The 20092-nt window shown below is 38.0% G+C and overlaps 2 long non-coding RNA genes and 1 pseudogene across 3 annotated transcripts; all 3 read right to left on the reverse strand.

Annotated features, from left to right (window-relative positions):
* Positions 1-3426: 3426 nt before the first annotated feature.
* Positions 3427-7956, reverse strand: LOC147846316 (uncharacterized). The gene is made up of 4 exons (XR_015478367.1): positions 7027-7956; positions 6597-6665; positions 6196-6322; positions 3427-5232 (listed from the first exon to the last, which is right to left on the reverse strand). It is a non-coding gene; the product is annotated as an uncharacterized LOC147846316 (long non-coding RNA).
* Positions 7957-9477: 1521 nt separating this feature from the next.
* LOC103908676 (large ribosomal subunit protein uL4B pseudogene) lies at positions 9478-13066 on the reverse strand (annotated as a pseudogene). The gene has a single exon (XR_015478366.2). The product of XR_015478366.2 is annotated as a large ribosomal subunit protein uL4B pseudogene (transcript).
* A 708-nt stretch (positions 13067-13774) lies between these two features.
* Positions 13775-19867, reverse strand: LOC100002071 (uncharacterized). The gene is made up of 3 exons (XR_015478370.1): positions 19778-19867; positions 18142-18257; positions 13775-14940 (listed from the first exon to the last, which is right to left on the reverse strand). It is a non-coding gene; the product is annotated as an uncharacterized LOC100002071 (long non-coding RNA).
* Between the last annotated feature and the right edge of the window lie 225 nt (positions 19868-20092).

Raw genomic sequence — 20092 nt, forward strand, 5'->3', positions numbered from 1 at the left:
AATTGAGCTTGACACCCCTGCTTTAGGCCCTTTTTAGTTAAATAATGTAAGTGTGGGAATTATGTTGATGTATTTGTAATGTACCTTTTACTGTTGATGTACCTGTCCATGTCTGGTGTTGTTGGACTGCATTTGACATTTCACAACACATGATGCATAGAGCAAGATAATAACTTGCACTGCTTACATTCCTTAATACCCTGCATTAATGCCTCTCCGCATGCTTTAGGCGGATAACTCAAATTTGCATATGAGCAGCCTCGAGACAAAGAGAGGTTTTGCGCTTAAACTTTGCCCTGAAATCATTGGTCAAGAATGCTGAATAGGTTGTCACGTGACCCGCAGGTATAACTGGTCTGCTCCCCAACATCTAGAGGGTAGTCCGAACAAAGAACTCGTCATAGGTGGCCCCTTTGAGGGGCAAGGAGCTCTTCTACGCCGCCTGGACTTTCCAGCCACGTTTTCTTTTCTTTCCGGCAATGTAAACTCAGTTAAAGTTTGCCATCGTGTTCCTCCGAACTGTATTACAAACTCAACGCATCAAGAAGGACATCAAAGGACTTTTCATCACGATGGAAGAGACTCGCATAAAAAGAGAGACCCCAGACATGAAAGTCCTGGTATTTTTAGTTATGCAAATAAGCTGTACCCCTTTTATCAAAAAAGGTGTTTTTGTTTTTATAATCTTGGTGATCTTTAATGGTGCGTGTGGAACTGAAAGTTTTGTCACTCTTTATCTGAAATCTCTCTATTTCTCTTTGTTGTTACATGCTTTATGGACCCGTATAGCCGATCTCCATGTGGTTTACCTTTGTTCTATGTTTAATGTATGTTTGTGCGTTTGTTCGTTATCTGTCTGACTAGTCAATAAATCCCATAATAATCAAATGAATTGTATTGTTTGCCTCACGAGAAAATGTGACTGAAATACAGATTCCCCTGCCTAGCTATTATAAGTTGATTAAAACTTATGAATGATTAATCTACTTCACAAGAAGTAGCAATAATCCCTTTTTTCTAAATGAATAGATCATTACCGTGTCCGCTCGGAAGAGGGGTGGCTCTGGTTATGTTTGTTTGATCAAATTAACAATAAATTGATCCCGAATATTAATGATTAAAAATTATTTGTTATTGTTGATAATTAATATTATTAATATTATTAAAACTAACCCCCCAGACTCACTACCATCTCACCTTCACTTAACAGCTTTCTGTAAATCTATTGTGACATTTTTAATGAAAAAATCTTTAATATTCACCAGCATCTTGGTTCACAATCCTTTCTGAGCATTACGTCTGAACTTCCACAATTTGAGATTTTATTCTCCTCTTTTCAACTCCCTACAACTTCAGAAATTTCTAATCTTATTTCCAAATCTAGGTCATCTTCCACTCATTTAGATCCTCTCCCCACTGTTCTAGTTAAAGCTTGTCTCCCTTCTCTCATCCCTCTCATTTCAGCCATTATTCACCCCTCTCTTTCTTCTAGAACTGTTCCTGCTTCCTTCAAAACTGCAGCAATTACTCCTATACTCAAAACACCTGGTTCAGACCCATCTAATTTTAATAATTTACTACCTATTTCTAATCTACCATTTATTTGTATAATCCTTGAAAAAAATAGTAGCGATGCAACTCCAATCCCACTTATCTCAGAACAACCTGTATGAACAGTTCCAGTCTGGTTTCCACCCACTCCACAGCACAGAAACTGCCCTGATTAAAATCACCAATGACCTTCCCATGGCAGCTGATTCTGGACTAATATCCATTCTCATTCTCCTAGACCTGAGTGCGGCCTTTGACACTATTTCTCACAGCATCCTCATCAATAGACTATCCACTCTTGGCATCATCAATACCCCACTTGACTGGTTTAAATCTTATCTCTCTGGCCGCACTCAGTTCATTCAACTCAAATCATTCACTTCTCAGCATTTTACAGTTTCTTCGGGTATTCCTCAGGGCTCAGTCCTGGGGCCCCTACTTTTTATCATCTATCTCCTTCCACTCAGTAATATTCTCCGTAAATATAACATACAGTTTCACTGCTATGCGGATGACACCCAGCTCTATCTCTCTGGCAAACCCTCTTCTTGTTTTCCACCTACATCCCTTACAGACTGCTTAGCAAAAATCAAGTCCTGGCTCTCTCTTAACTTCCTCAAACTAAATAGTTCAAAAACTGAGGTTTTGCTTGTTGGTACCAAATCAACACTCTCCAAAACTGACAGCTTTTCTCTCTCAATTGACGACTGTTCCATTTATCCCTCTAAACAGGTTAAGAGTCTGGGTGTCATCCTTGACAGCACCCTATCCTTTGATTCTCACATCAATAACATCACCCAGTCTGCTTACTTCCACCTATGCAACATTAACCGTCTCCGCCCTTCTCTTATCCCTCATGCCACTGCTGTTCTCATTCATAGCCTTGTCACATCTCATTTAGATTACTGCAACTCTCTTCTCTTTGGTCTCACTCAAAAATCTCTCCGTAAGCTTCAGTTGGTCCAGAACTCAGCTGCCCGTATCATCACCAGAACCCCTTCTTCTCATCACATTACCCCTGTCTTGCAGCAGCTTCATTGGTTACCTGTTCATTTTCGAATTGACTTTAAAATCTTGATGTTAACATTCAAAGCCATCCACAATCTTGCCGCTCCATATTTGTCTGCCCTCATCCACATTTCTGTTCCTTCTCGCACCCTGCGATCTTCTTCCTCCCTCCACTTGTCTGTTCCCTCTTCTCGCCTTTCCACTATGGGCAACAGAGCATTTAGCCGCTATGCTCCGCGGCTATGGAACTCATTACCACCTGCCATCAGAAATATTAACTTCCTTACACTGTTCAAATCAAAACTCAAAACCCACTTATTTAAGATGGCTTTTAATACTTAATTTTATCTGCACTATTGCTCTGTATATTTTATTATTTATCTTGTTGTTTTATTGCTCTTGTTGATTGTACGGTGTCCTTGAGTTGCTACAAAGGCGCCTTTAAATAAAATGTATTATTATTATTATTATTATCCCAGCCGGCATTTCAACGGTGATTCAACGTTGAATCAACGTCAGGTCTATGGTTGGATCAACGTTGAATTACCTTTCGATTTTGCAAATTGGATCAACGTTTATATAGTGACGTTGTTTCACCGTCGGACCACCACCGGTGATTCACCGTTAAAATCACAACGTTGTTTCACTCTTACCTTCTTCATGGGTGAATTGTGGTCGTTTTGTAGACGTTGAATGAAGGTTGAATTACCTTTCGATTTTGCAAATTGGATCAACGTTGATACCGTGACGTTGTTTCACCGTCATACATTTCAACGCAAGTTAAATAGAAATTACATACAACACAAAGTCCATAAATATAGCAAACAAATTTTTACTAATTAAAAATACACGACACAAATACACAACTTAGCCTGTGTATCAATTTATTTAATACACACCTCATTATTTCATTTATTCTAAATATACAGCAACATTTACAGCATACATAGTTCATTAAAACCATGCAGGTTACTATACATGTACACTCAAATACAGAAAAAGGCATACAATTAAATAGTCACTTTTTAATTAGGTTTCATGAATTAAAGTTAGTTAATGTTTACTAACATGAACAAAGAACAAATACTTGTACAGCATTTATTAATCATTTTATTTATTGAAATATGTCCCGATGCTATTAAAATCAAAATGTATGCTTGTTAACATTAATGCACTGAGCTGACATGAACTGTACTTTCTTTATATGAAAGATACTTCATTGATCTTTGTTCATGTTAGTAAATACATTAACACTTACTAATACAACCTTTTAGTAAAGTGTTACCGTCTTCAGAAAGACAGATGCTAACTAAATTAAACTAAGTAACTAAACTACGCTTCAACCATCACCGTCTCCAAAATACAATTCTGTTTACAAAGTTTACAAAATACCCATTTTTAAAGTGGCTGCAGTAAAAAAAAAACATCACTCACAACTAAGAATCACAAGTGAAATACATTACATCTGTTTGAGGTTTTATAGGTTGAGAGAAACACTTGAGGTAAAAGATGGCACTGGGGACAAAGAATCAAGTGTAAAACACTAAAACATCTATATCCGTCTAGCAGTTAAATACATATTTATTTCTCAAACACCAGGTGAGTTTCCTACAAAATCAATAATGAGGTTTGCTATTCCAATTCATTGTGAATGAATGGCTTCACTTTCACAATAGTGAAAACTCCTGCTATAATCTAAACCTGACATTACTCCTTCACTTTGCAGGTCTGCATGCTAAATATTTAGTAGTTTTTTGTTGTTTTTTTTTGCATAAAGTACATCTATTGTGTTTAGCATTACTGCAGCAAAACTGAGCACCTGTGACAGTGGAACATGTAGACAAATATTTCAGTAAATCATCAAGAAAATGTGTAGAATATATGGTTTGATTCTCTCTCACAAACACAACAGTAATAGCAATTAGTTATTCCATTATTATTAGTATCATAAAAATTGCATGTTCATAGGGGTCTTATAATAATGGCTCACATTTGTGAATGTAGGACCACTATTTCACTATTACATGTCACATTAAGTGTTCATATAGTTTCTGTTATTAATTACTTGTGTCATCCCAGAGACCTGTTAATCTTCAGAACACAAACTAAAATATTTTAGATTAAATGCTCCTCATCCTCTACAGACAGCAATGGTCCCAAGATGGTCATTGTCAAGATAAGGCACAAAACACATTGTCAAAACGTTCCATGTGACTTCAGTGATTTCAACTGTGAATATACCAAGCTCCAACAACACTTTAGTGAGGCAAAACAAAACAGTAAATACAAATGTGTTTGCGTATATCTCTCCCGCATGAGATCAGCGTGTGTGTTTACTACGAGCAGTATGCACATACCATGACCTGTTGTGGCAAAGGCAAACAAGTTATTTTTACAATACTTATTGTGATTTAACCTTTATGACAAATGTACTGGACCTGTTACACATATATCACTATCTTTTATGAACACAAATTTCACTGTAACGGATGCTGTTGTTTTGCTCCAGTTATACCTTTAGAGAACATCGTACTAGTCAGACATCCATACAAAAGCAGAGAGTTTGGTCTTGTGTAGCAGAACTGCAATAGATGTCTGTCTGTCTGTCTAGGCTGACACTGGTTTAGGCCATCAGTATGTCCTTGATGAACTCAAATGGAGCTTCCAGAAAACCTGCAATAAATGAAATACGAGGTTACAACTAAGTTGGTATCTGCTATTATACAAAGTGAAATTCAAATATTTATTTTTTATTGAATCCAAATTTGTCTTATAATAATCGCCACACTCAATAATTTTGAGTCATCCATCTGAATATTTCTAACTAAGAGAAGTGAAGAATTAGGTGTGATGTCGTCAGGAAGCCCTTCGCCGCCACCGGTGCCAGCATTTCCAGAATTCAAATTTCAGATTCTCAATTTTTTTTTTTTTTTTTTTTTTTTTTTTTAAACAAAGGCTGCAGTAAAGAATCATGAAACATTCAACACATCTAATAATTACAAGTTGTTGTAAACCATTACATGTACTGTAAAAGCTGTTTGAAGCTTTTTAGACATATGGTTGAGAAAAACTCTAGAAGGAGTAGCACTTCTACAAAAGTCTTCATGTAGGACAGAGAATTAAAGGGATAGTTCAAAATGTTTATTCAGTCGTCATTTACTGACCACGTTGAACACAAAAGAAGATATTTTCAAGAAAGCTGCAAATCTATAACCATTGACTTCTATAGTATTTTTTTCTACTATGGAGGTCAATGTTTACAGGTTTTTAGTTTTTTTTTCAGAATAGCCTCTTTTTTTTGTTCAACAAAATAAACTTATAATGGTTTTAAACCATTTGGGGAGTAAAATGTGAGTAAATTTTCATTCTTGGGTGAACTATCCCTTTCAGTTGGAAAACACCAGAATTCTTAAGTAGACCCCTTTCGCAAGACAGATGATGCATTTCATTTCTCATCTTAATCCTCAAGTTTTTAATATTTATTTAAATAGCATGTTTATTTATTTGTTTTAATGACATTTAATAAAAACAACTTCTCAATGACATCACATGTACTGGACCTGCTACACATGTATCACTATTTTTATGAATACAAATTTCACTGTAACAGGTGCTGTTGTTTTGCTCCAGTAATACCTTTAGAGAACACAGTAGTAGTCAGACATCCATACAAAAGCCTTGGCGTGGAATAGCAGAACTGCAGTCTGTCCAGGCTGACACAGGTTTAGGCCATCTGCGTGTTCTTGATGCCCCTCAACTGGACCTTCCAGAAAATTAAAACCCATTACACCTCTTATCTGCTACTATACAAAGTGTAATTTAAGCATTAATTTCTTACTAAATACAAATTTGTTCCCCAATACTGTCACATAGTATAACATCACAACATGATTTCACAATAATAATATCAATATAACAATATAATATCACAACATAGCCTAACAATCAATAAACAAACAGATTAGAAAGAGAATATCACCAACCAAAGCACCAAGAAGATTTAACAGATAGCTTAGTTAAAGTAAAAGTAAACTTACATGGACAAAGCCTTTTCCATTCAATGCTGTGCAAGTTATTGCGTCTCTGGAGTACGTTAAGTTACATGTCTAAAAGCAAAAACAACAACAACAGTGAAACGAAAGCAGTTCACTTTGTAATAATAACACTAATTATACAGCGTATAAAAAGGATATTGTTTTATAACGTTGCTCAGTAACTTTAAACTGCGTTTGGAGTTTATCGCTTTGAATTTGCCATAAAAAACGCTCATTTAGACTAACGTTAAACATGTGACATTACCTCGAGGTTAGCTGCGCGTCACCGGAGCGCAAACAAGACAAACCAAACTGGAAAGTTTTAAATGCTTCAAAATTCGAAACACTACACCAAGTCACATTTAAGATACACTGTGTGGAAAACAAAATCGGGGGGTAAATAAAACATTAAAGCATCTAAAAACACGCTTACCTCTGAATTCTGCTGCACTGCAGGTCAGGTGTTCGTAATTAATGAAGTGAAGCGCTGCGCGCGGCCGCGTGCGCCGAGTCCTCCGATACCATGGTAACCAAACATGTTGAATATTGGGTGACGCCATGACGTTAATTCAACATACAGATCATGATAAAAAAAATGTCAACGTTGATTTGTACAAGGATTTCTGTAACTTTTTTCAACCATTTATCATTCAACATTGTTTCAACATTAAAGCAACTACTGACGTATTTTCAACCACATTTCAACGTTGAAGCCTTGTCATATGCAGGCTGTTTTTCAACCGTTCAACATTAAACGTTCTATCAACATTATTTCAACGTTCAAAACACGTCTGACCTTATTTCAACCATATTTCAACGTTGAAGGTCGGTCGTGTGCCGGCTGGGATAATATTGATAATCTGAGAGTTTGCTTGGTTGCGCGGGCAGGATCATATACAATCATATGTTTGTTTGACCAAATTGACTGAAGCTTAAGCCGGAATATTAATAATTAAGAATAAACCGTTATTGTTGATTATTAATATTCATAAAATGAGCTAATTTCTGTTACATGCAATACTGTATTATTTGTGTTACGGCTGTTTCACACCGCAAGCGTCAGCGGCGCGTGAGCAGAGCGTGAGCAGCTGTGCAGCGATAGTTTCGGCGCTGGGTCTATTTTTGCCGCGCTGCTCATGCTCAATTAAAGTGACAGTGCATTGATAATGACCAAAACGACACTAAAAAGTAGCAATTTTACCCAATAAATGTGTTGATAATGTCGAATGATTTATATATAGTCAATCAAATGAACTTAAACGATTAAAAACGGCAACAAACATTTATTAAGGCCCCGAACTACAAAACCCAAATGTAAAACAATTGTAGTATCAGTTTTGCTTAAGTTGCACGCTAGTGTTTCAGGAGAGGGGAAATAGAATATTTAGGGAAGTTGTAGTCCATAGCAAAGTGTATTGTGGGTAGTGTAGTGCGACACGCATGCTGGATGATGTGAGCTCGCTGTGTGCTGTGCAGCTCAAGCATAGCAAAAAAGTTTTAATCGGCTTTATTTTATGTTCACTCGAGTTATTCCTACCGGGAGCTGTTTGCATTATGAACCTGACAACATGAAAATAAGTAAAAGAAGGGCATGCATTAATTACTTTTGTCCGTCACATCCTCTGCACGAGCATGAATTAACGAGCTGTTATTCTGCCGCTGGACATCACTGAAGCGGAGAAAGTAACACTAGTTTGATCATGTATAAATATCATTATAACTATATTGTATAAATATCATTATAACTAGGCCTACAGCAACCTGACAATCAAAAAACAAATGACATGATATCACATGCGATTGTCTTCTGACTGTAGACACTCCAATAGAGCTTGAGAAGCATACAGCACTTTTTGATCTATAAAATTTGTAAAGATTTGCAGGTTAAAGAAACCACAGTTGCCGCAGGGCTTGCTGCAGATGAAAAGTTTAAAAAGTGTATTTGTATATAGAGAGACATAGGTAACTAGACAGAATAAACAGAGATACGTTGAACTCTGCAGCAGCTGCAAAGGAGCTGCGCGCTACATACGCAGCTGGTGTGAAAGGCAAACGCCTGCGTGCTGCTTCTGCTCGTCATACGCGCTGCTCACGCTCTGCTCACGCGCTGCTGACGCTTGCGGTGTGAAACAGGCGTTACAATGGTGGTGTTTAATAGCTGTGAATGACACTGAGCACCTTCGATATATTAAGTGTGTTTCTCTGCTTGTGAGAAAAGTTGACGAACATTGATTTGTCATATTTAATTTTTTCATTCACACCTATGTTGGTGTTTTTTTCTGATACAATGATACAGTGTGTATGTTAGTACTTTAAAACATTTGTGTATAACACTATAAATTAATGAAATATAGAAATTTTAAAAAGAGCAGAAAATGTATAAAGAGCTTAATTTCAACTCAAACAGCTGCATTTTCAATACATCACCTGCTGCTTTCTCTCTCTCTCTCTCTCTCTCTCTCTCTCTCTCTCTCTCTCTCTCTCTCTCTCTCTGAATTTAACAGATGGCAACCAATGGAATATGGCAATGCTTAAATTGTATGCAGTGAATTAAAATGTACACATTTATTAATTTTCATTCATCATTCATTTTCTTGTCGGCTTAGTCCCTTTATTAATCCGGCGTCGCCACAGCAGAATGAACCGCCAACTTATCCAGCACATTTTATGCAGTGGATGCCCTTCCAGCTGCAACCCATCTCTGGAATACATCCTCACACATGCACACACACACTACGGACAATTTAGCCTACCCAATTCACCTGTACCGAACCTCCAAACTCCACAAAGAAACGCCAACTTAGCCGAGGTTTGAACTAGCGACCTTCTTGCTGTGAGGCGACAGCACTACCTACTGTGCCACTGCGTCGCCCCTTAATTGTCCTCAGTTGTTTTATTTTGAAAATCATGTGTGCACTCCACAGTCTTGTTTATGAACCCTAAGCTTGAGCTGGAGTAGCTTCAGCCTTCTTGGCCTTGGTCTTCTTCACAACCCTCTTCTTGGGATTCAGCATCTTGACCTTGACATCAGGGTTGTGTGCCATGATAGCACGGCGACGGGCTGTCTTGGGGTATGGGTTGAGCTTCATCATGATTCTGAGGTTCTTCAGACGATTCTTCTTGAACAGTCTGCGATTAATCTTGTGGTTTGCTGGACCAATAGCCTTCTGGACCTCCTCACTCTTGATGATTCTTTGCAGATCTGTGATGCTCATTTTGAGCATGGGGGAGTTGTGGTCCACTTAAAGGGAGGAAGCTTTGCGCCAAGTGCCGTAGAGGTCATCCAGTTTGCAGAAAGTGCCCTCTGTCCAAATGCAGAATGTGACCACCTGGAGCGAGTTTCAACACGTCCAGTCTGCTTACAGACTGCAGTGTGATGCCAGGGATATTTCTGAAAGCTTGTGTCACTCGGTTGTCTTCATTGTAGATGATGCATGGTCCCTTACGCTGGATACGCCTTCGGTTCCTCATCTTACCGTTACCGGCATGCATACACTGAGAGGCATAAACCTTTTTAATGTCGTTACATGCATTCAGCTTCTTCAACAGAAGCGCAGCTTTCTTTGTCTTCTTGTATCCTTCAACTTTATTATCAACAACGGGTGGGACCTCAGGAATCTCCTTAATGCTGTGAACTTTGGCCATGACAAGGAATGGCAGAGCAGAAGCAGCCTGGGCAGAGCACTTGGCATAACGCTTCTGATTAACATTGACCCTGTGATGCCAACGACGCTAGGTCTTCGTGGGAGCAAACATGTGTCCACCACAACACATTTTCGAAAGCATCCAGGCTGGAGCGATGAGTACCAATCATCACGCACACGGCGGATACGGGTAACAGCTTTCCCAGATAGCAAAATTCATGTGGCTCAAATCCAGCCCACATACCACATGCAATGATGGCAATAAGGCGATCCACTCCTGTTTGCTAGATATGGGCCACAGTTAAGCCATAGACATTCCACATGTCAGCCAGAATTCAACCAAATGAACCAGAACTGAGCCTATTCTGGGCCACAGTTTGCTTTTATTCTGGCCTAGATCCGGCCCACAACTTACACTTGCTGGGTGTGGCAGTAGAGTACAACCAGTACAAAAATCCCAGCATGCATTCCAGTATGAATACATTCTTTAGCTTATTGATGGTCCAGTTTTTATTATTTGCTGTTGATTCGGCTGTTTATGCTGACAATGTTGATTTTGTCACTTTTAGTCTCCTTATTGTGATGTTTGTGAGTTTTGTTCATTTTGTCAATTGTCACCATTGTTGAGGTTCATATGCTGATTATTGATGTCTCTGTGAGCAGAAGTTGTACCATATATATTTTTTTAGCTTATAAACCTTCAAATTATGTGGCATGTGCGAGCACGTTATCACGTTACGTTTATTAATGGATTAAAACATTGGTTAACATCAGTGAATTATAATATTTCATCACAGATTGTGCCTCACCTAATTTTTTTTTCTTACTTGGCTTGTTTGCTGTAGTGAATAAACTTTTCAAGCAAAGTTCTTAAAAGTTACAGCAAACAGGGCCGGAGCAAGCTGAACTGCCGCTCTAGGCAAAGGACGGTCGCGCCACTCTCAACCCTCAAGTGAAAGCGCAGGGTATAATGCATCACTAGACGCGGATATAACTGAGGGCGCGGGTGGTGAGGGTTGTGTCGCGGACGCCGCCCTCTCTAGTCTGCCGCCCTAGACGCGGATATAACGGCCGCGGGTGGTGAGGGTAGTGTCGCGGACGCCGCCCTCTCTAGTCTGCCGCCCTAGACGCGGATATAACGGCCGCGGGTGGTGAGGGTAGTGTCGCGGACGCCGCCCTCTCTAGTCTGCCGCCCTAGACGCGGATATAACGGCCGCGGGTGGTGAGGGTAGTGTCGCAGACGCCGCCCTCTCTAGTCTGCCACCCTAGACGCGGATATAACGGCCGCGGGTGGTGAGGGTAGTGTCGCAGATGCCGCCCTCTCTAGTCTGCCACCCTAGACGCGGATATAACGGCCGTGGGTGGTGAGGGTAGTGTCGCAGACGCCGCCCTCTCTAGTCTGCCACCCTAGACGTGGATATAACGGGCGTGGGTGGTGAGGGTAGTGTTGCGGACGCCGCCCTCTCTAGTCTGCCGCCCTAGACGCGGATATAACGGGCGTGGGTGGTGAGGGTAGTGTTGCGGACGCCGCCCTCTCTAGTCTGCCACCCTAGACGCGGATATAACGGCCGCGGGTGGTGAGGGTAGTGTCGCAGACGCCGCCCTCTCTAGTCTGCCACCCTAGACGTGAATATAACGGCCGCGGGTGGTGAGGGTAGTGTCACAGACGCCGCCCTCTCTAGTCTGCCACCCTAGACGCGGATATAACGGCCGCGGTTGGTGAGGGTAGTGTCGCGGACGCCGCCCTCTCTAGTCTGCCGCCCTAGACGCGGATATAACGGCCGCGGGTGGTGAGGGTAGCGTCGGCAACGCCGCCCTCTATATTTTGCTACCTTAGCCGGCCGCCTCGGTCACCTCTATGGACGCGCCGGCCCTGACAGCAGCCCAATAAAAAATTCATATTAAGAGGTTCAGGGCTATGAGCCCAACTAAAGCAAACACTTTTCTCCATGATGGTGACTTTAGTCTATGGGGTCCACGTTTGTTTTAAGATAACTAGCCAAAGCCAAAGGTGCCAAATATTTGAGAGGGGTCTGGCTGCAGACTCCGTGCAGTGCAATCTGGCCTGCATCCAACCCTTTTTAATGCTCTCACCTATCCCCACCCGTCACAGTGACGTCACTAACTCCATTGAGTGCATTGGGTCTGACATTGCATCGCTGAGTGATGCAATCTCAGCTTGCATCATAAAGGTTGCATCCAGATACTATTGAAATATTTGTCAAAAGTGGCCTACATTAGTTTTAGGATAGCTGGGCCGATTATTAGCCAAAAGTGGGCCACATATGTTTAAAGATAACTGGGCTACATTTGCCATATCTTCTCTGGGCCACAATTGGCTTACAACCGCAATAGCCAGAGCTTACTGTGTCAAATATTTGACAAAAGTGGCCAACACTTGTCTTAAGATAACTGGGCCACATTTGCACTTACATGTGTGAGCTATTTTAGGTTTAGATCCAGATTACCCCTAAATGACCATGCTACATTTGTCCTCCATCATTTTGGCTAAATTTATCATTTACCATGTGGCCCATATTTGTATGCTATCTGGGCGTCCTGTGAGCCAGGACTCAGTGCTAGTCTGGTGAACAGCCAGTTCGCTGACAGCATAGGGCTAGCACTTGTTCTTGCGCATGTTGGTGTGCACAAACTTCACAATATCAGGGTGAATTATGGGAGCCCTGAACACTGCTGCCATAACCACATTTTTCCAGATGTCCCTCTTTCTCGGAGTAGACTGAGACGGTCAGGCACAAGCCATTATTGTAAGTTTTTAACGGCTCGCCAGGAACCATGCTCCTAACTCGATGGCGGCCATGGAAGAAATCTCTCTCTCTCTCTCTCTCTCTCTCTTTGTCGCTTGATTCTTTTTTTGATTTTTAAGCAGTACAACCTTATTATTATCCACCAGTGCAAAAATGTTAATAGCTTTACCTAATTCAACATTAAGTCAAATAATAAAAAACCATTAAACTGATTTAAAAACTGCAAGTGTTCCTCATTTCCCATATCATAATTGTCCACTGGAGGGCAGTGACACTTGAGGCATGATGCATCAGGCACAGTGAAGGATTTAGCTGTTAGCATGAGTGCTTTCAATATAACACGTGGAGGAAAACAGTTTGACAGCATCCAGCTTTTGCACAATATTTTGTCTCATTTATACACTTAAAGTAGATTTAAGAACAAATAGGGCCCAGTAGGCCAACATTGCTCTCTGTTCATCCTTGCACTGGATCAGAGTTGCCACTCATACTGGATCACCACTATGAAGAGCTTCTGATGGATTTTTCTATATTACTGCAAGACGAGAGAAAAACAACATTGAATATTTTTATTTTAATCCTACTTACATGATATTAATAAAAGAGTGATTTTTCTATATTCACAGTACTATAAATAGAGTTTTTACCGCTGTCAGTGACTCTGCCATTCACTTGAGTTGGAGTTTTAATATGGAACAAAATCAATGCCTAAAGTCTTGAATTAAAAAGCTTGTTGAATATCACAAACTGAAAAAAATAATACACCGTATTAACAAGTTCTTGCATTTTAATGACTTGAATTCCAGGGTTTGTATTTTTAGGTCCTGAAATTTAACATATTTGTATATTTAAGCTTTGAATATTTCAACGAAAAATATTTCAAACACGTTTTCATACTTAAAAATTCAATAATTCATATTCAATTTTCAGATTTCACTTACAAAATATTCAATACCCTTTAAAAATACGATGTATAATATTCAAAAGGTAATTTTCAGTTCATTTTATTTCAGTTCAAATATTCGCTTCCATAAATTCAGTGGATCAAATTCGACTGTTAAAATTCAACATTTCATCCGGGAACTGCAGGAAAAGCAATAGACTGCAGATTGAAGATCGCCAGCTGCTCTAGCTTTCACCAGCAGGTGGAGATGGAATAATGTAAGATTTTTAACCCAGTAAACAGGCGAGAAAAAGCCTATTAAAGGCACAAAAGTAGCATTTAATATTAATATCAATGCCTTGGACATTATAAATGATAAAAAGTATGAGTAAAATGAGTAAATGAGGTTTTAGTCATCTATATTTGCCCTTATGTAACGGAAGCCAGCTGGTGATCGCGTAAATCTCAGTTCTCGGATCCAGTGACAGACGTTGTTCTGCAATCTTATCGGAGCTTGCCTCCCATGCCGGCTCGCTCCCTGCTCGGACCGGTGCTGTTACTTGCACATAACCGCCTTTTGATGAATATGATGTTATACATTGTCTATCTTTATTGACTCTTTCTTCCATAGACGCGAAGTATTATATTGACAGCTAAAGAATATAAACGTAAGAGAAACAGGAGAGGAAACATTATAATAATACAAAATAGATAAACATTGACAGGGCTAAGAACAATTACTAACAAAGATATTCAAAAGCAGAGAGATTTTATGAGAATGTCACACAAAACAGTTTACTTGGAACTGTTAAACAGTGTTCAGGTATGATTTAAGGTTGGTTATGGATGGGGCGTGTAATTTAAAATAATTTAACATAACGTGCGAATGCATTAAAGGAGCGTCTTCAATTATTATTTAAACGCAGCTATGTCAGTTGGGATAGGTTATATAATTTCATTATTTAAATTATGATTGTTGATATTAATATTTTATGACATGTATTTGGGCTATTGCGCTTAAATAAGTCATCCGTGATTCTAAATTAATATTTCTATTTATCCTTTTTATCACTCTGCCTGTCTTTCTCTTCTTTTTTCTAATTATTGGGGTTCTGCCATGGTTAAACGTTTGCAAAATGTCTTAGTTTGTCCAGAATATTGTTTTATTGTTATGTAGCCTATAGGCGAGAAAAATGTATTAACGCAAATGTGGCAATGTCGAAGCCAATTATAAGTAATAAAATGAGTCGCCTGTGGTTTGATAATAGGCAGTTATAACTGACTTTAATTTGTTTTCAGTATTAAATGAGAAAACCATTATTTATAACTTTTCAGCAACCGTTTGTATTTTATGATTAGCAATGTTGATCTTTTTTGCAGTTATTAAACATATAAACTTATTTAAACTGGTTTAAATTTAATATAGTTGTCACTTCAGCTAGTTTCATAAGATTAATGTTTAGAATGCGTGGTTTGACATGCGTGGTTGAGTGGTTTCTGCAAATCATGGGATTATTGCTGAGCTTTAATCGCCATCTACTGGAGAGAATGTATTTGCTCATTTATTCTATTAACTCTTTTCTGCAAGTGTATTTTATGATTTCACAAAGTCAAACCATTATTTTTTTATTTTATATTTTGAGATGATCATTTAAATAAACAATTGCTAGGGTAGCTAATAGTTTCTTTTTTCTTGTTTTAAAAAAAAAATCATTAGCCTATAAAATCATAATTTTTGTTTGACAAAGTTATTGGTTTAGGATTCTGGATGCATTTTTGCTAAATGAGTGTTGGATACTCTCACACTAGTTAAATCAATTATATTATCAGAAATGACAGATATAAGAAATCCATTAATATTCATCACTCTTTTTACAATTATACAAGCAATTTCGCGCCGACGTCAGCTCCACTTTCGGAAATGGTAAACAGCGAGGTATTATTCATATAATCCCAAGCATGACATGTCATGATAATCGAAACACTCTTGTAGGCTATTCTTATGCTTGGCCAAATGTCATGACTTTCACTTTTATTTTACATTATTATGCACAAGCCCAGATATTATCTGAAACTTTGGAAGAATTCCTATCATATGGGCAGCCATGCAGCATCTCTTAACCAGTTTGATATGCGGCGCTGGCTCTGACCGGCCACCGGAGCTCGCGGCCACTCGTTCGTCTTTGTCGTGAGCAAGCCGCACCGCACATGCATAAAAACGTCAATCATTTCATTCATTCATCAATTCATTCATTTTCCTTCTGCTTCGTCTCTATTTTAGTGGAAAAGCAATATTCAGTACAAACTAAAGACATTTTGCAAACGTAACCGTGGCAGAACCACAAAAAAATAGGAAAAAAGAAGAGAAAGACGATATCAAAGTGATAGCTACAAAGGATAAATAGAAATATTAATTTAGAATCACGGATGACTTATTTAAGCGCAATAGCCCAAATACATGTCATAAAATATTAATATCAACAATCATAATTTAAATAATGAAATTATATAACCTATCCCAATACTGACATAGCTGCGTTTAAATAATAACTGAAGACGCTCCTTTAATGCATTCGCACGTTATGTTAAATTATTTTAAATTACACGCCCCATCCATAACCAGCCTTAAATCATACCTGAACACTGTTTAACAGTTCCAAGTAAACTGTTTTGTGTGACATTCTCATAAAATCTCTCTGCTTTTGAATATCTTTGTTCGTAATTGTTCTTAGCCCTGTCAATGTTTATCTATTTTGTATTATTATAATGTTTCCTCTCCTGTTTCTCTTACGTTTATATTCTTTAGCTGTCAATATAATACTTTGCGTCTATGGAAGAAAGAGTCAATAAAGATAGACAATGTATAACATCATATTCATTTTACTCATACTTTTTATCATTTATAATGTCCAAGGCATTGATATTAATATTAAATGCTACTTTTGTGCCTTTAATAGGCTTTTTCTCGCCTGTTTACTGGGTTAAAAATCTTACATTATTCTATCTCCACCTGCTGGTGAAAGCTAGAGCAGCTGGCGATCTTCAATCTGCAGTCTATTGCTTTTCCTGCAGTTCCCGGATGAAATGTTGAATTTTAACAGTCGAATTTGATCCACTGAATTTATGGAAGCGAATATTTGAACTGAAATAAAATGAACTGAAAATTACCTTTTGAATATTATACATCGTATTTTTAAAGGGTATTGAATATTTTGTAAGTGAAATCTGAAAATTGAATATGAATTATTGAATTTTTAAGTATGAAAACGTGTTTGAAATATTTTTCGTTGAAATATTCAAAGCTTAAATATACAGATATGTTAAATTTCAGGACCTAAAAATACAAACCCTGGAATTCAAGTCATTAAAATGCAAGAACTTGTTAATACAGTGTATTATTTTTTTCAGTTTGTGATATTCAACAAGCTTTTTAATTCAAGACTTTAGGCATTGATTTTGTTCCATATTTAACATCTTTCTGTAAAGAAATTAATAAACCAGGTTAATTTTCTTTCATTGAGTGTGTTTAAGATGAATTTAGACTTAATGAAACACACACACACACATCTCACCTGTGCTCCTGCGTCACTCTTACAAGTCCTCTTCATGATTTCTTGCAGACGCTAAAAATGTAAACACAAGCGTTAAACCAACAGTACTGAACTAAAATCTCAAATACAATTGAAGACAAAATTTTGAGCCCTCCTGTGAATTTTAAATCTGCTAAAAAAAATTTCATCTGCTAAAAGTGCAATATTTAACAATTTTTAAAAAATTCATTCATTCATATTCCTTCAGTTTAGTCCCTTTATTTATCAGAGGTCACCACAACAGAATGAACCGCCAACTTATCCAGCATATGTTTTACACATTGGATGCCCTTCCAGCTGCAAAGCAGTACTGGGAAACATCCATAGATACTCATTCACACACACTTAGAGCAGGCAAACTCCACACAGAAATGCCAACTGACCCAGCCGGGACTCGAACCAGCAACCTTCTTTCTTTGAGGCGACAGTGCTAACCACTGAGCCACCGTAATGCCAGATTAGAGGTCTGCATTCCCGCGACTGTACCAGATTTCGTGCGGCGTGGGAATAAATTTCCGAATAAAGCATGGGAGCGGTCGGTAACTGGTGTAATTTAAACGGGAGCGGGCGGTCTAACAATATCGCTCCTGAGCGAGCCAGCACACGTATGTGTGTGTGTGTGAATGAGAGAGCGTGATGCTGTGTTTAGCTTGATTGGTGAACTTTTGTTTTACCTTCTTTCTTTCCTAGTGTTCCAGCTCCTCTTTCTGGAAGTGTTTCTCTCGTTCGATCCTCTGTTTCTCTGCTTCTTCTCAGGCTTCGGATTCAGCCTCTTCTCGCTGCCAAAGACACATAAAACCACATCATACATTCATTTATTACACATCTCTAAAATGTCTAAAAGTCTAGTGCCATATCACATATGGGACCCCACGTTTGGCTGGTTAGTGTGGTCAAATAATGTCGTTTGACCATGTCCAGTCAGCTGCTTCAATCATCTTAAACAGTGGTTATCAGCTGATAGATATGGGCCAGTAGGGGCCTTCCGAGCAGTAAATGTCACTCAGAAGGCTGTTATCATCCATTCACATTGTTAATCAGCTATACTAATAGAGAAGACTCCAGATCTGTTTTTACATTACTGTGACAGTTAAGGTAGGGGTAGGCATTAATAAAATATAATTATTGGGAAATTTAATAAATAATATAAATAATTCTCGTTAACTTCCGGCTGCAGCCGTTTGTGATCTAAAGCTAATTAACCATGTGGATGGATGATAACAGCTTTCTGAGCCTACCAGTAGGTGCAGAAGGCACCTAATAGCCCATATCTATTAGCTGATGACCACTGATAATGCCCATTCAATCGATAACATTTGAATCAGCTGGTTCAGACTACTGTGAGAAAAATCATGACATCTGTTATGAAGGCGTTATACATGTTACTGACAGAAATGAAAACTATTATTAAAATATAAGTACTAGATGAAATATTACCTGTTAAAAGTGACAACTAAAAAAAATTAATTATACAAAATAAAAATTAAATGTTAAAAAAAAAAAAAATATATATATATATATATATATATATATATATATATATATATATATAACAAAAAGTTAGCTGTTATTTAATTATAAAATTACAAAAATTTTAAAAACTATATTTTATTTAAAAATATAGACCTACACATACATAAATAAATACTAAAACTAACTAAATAAAGCTATATAGAAATATTAAAAGAATTTATAATATGTGTAATTATATTATATAAATGTATATTCATAGAATTTATATTTATAAAAATAAACCAAAAAAACATTCAAATTGTACAAATCACAATTAAAAATAATAATTTAATTTAATATTTAGACATGCATTTACATTTATACATACATATATACAATTAAAATAACGGTTTGCATTATGAATGAGTCAGCAGGTAAAGAACTTTCAGAATGAATAAAACGTGTGACTTTTAAAACTTCCCTTTGTTGCCACAAGGTGGAAGCAGATGCCAAAAAATAATTTATAAATGTATATATTTATAAATATAATTAATAAATAAATGCATTGCACAAATATCTTTAACTTCATCTCATAGATTATACATTACTTTAAGTATATGTCTTAAACTCAAACATTTCTCACCTTTCTACGACAAATCTGACGAGAAACACATGAGGGAAAAACCTGAGGCATGACTCGAAACTCTAAAAGATAATATTCATCAAATGAAATGCAACCGGAGAGCAGTTTTTGTGGACTCTCTCTGTCACTAATATCCTGTTCTCTCCTGTCATGCCAAAATGAATGAAAGCCCGTCTGGCAGCGTCCACTCCAGCCATAACTCACCTTATATCTGTTATCAAGCATTTAAAAATACAGCTCCTGAGATGAAGAGCATCTGACAGTCAGGGCTAATGATGAAACTTCTGCTCAGACAGTGACCTGAGGACATAAGCGATGTTTACGAGCGAGCTAAATGCTGCATTGTGTAACTCACAATAGACTTTCAAAGTGCGTAAAAGGAGAAAAAGAGTTAAGCATGATACGACGTGAATACTAGTTAGCGCCCATAGCTATATACGTTAGATGTCGCCTACCCTGATGTTGTATATAGGAAGGAATGCGTCAATAGAGTCGCCATTTTAGTACAGGGTAACGCTC

Source organism: Danio rerio, chromosome 2, assembly GCF_052040795.2.
Source record: "Danio rerio strain M-AB ecotype USA chromosome 2, GRCz13ab, whole genome shotgun sequence".
In the NCBI taxonomy this organism is placed as follows: Eukaryota; Metazoa; Chordata; class Actinopteri; order Cypriniformes; family Danionidae; genus Danio; species Danio rerio.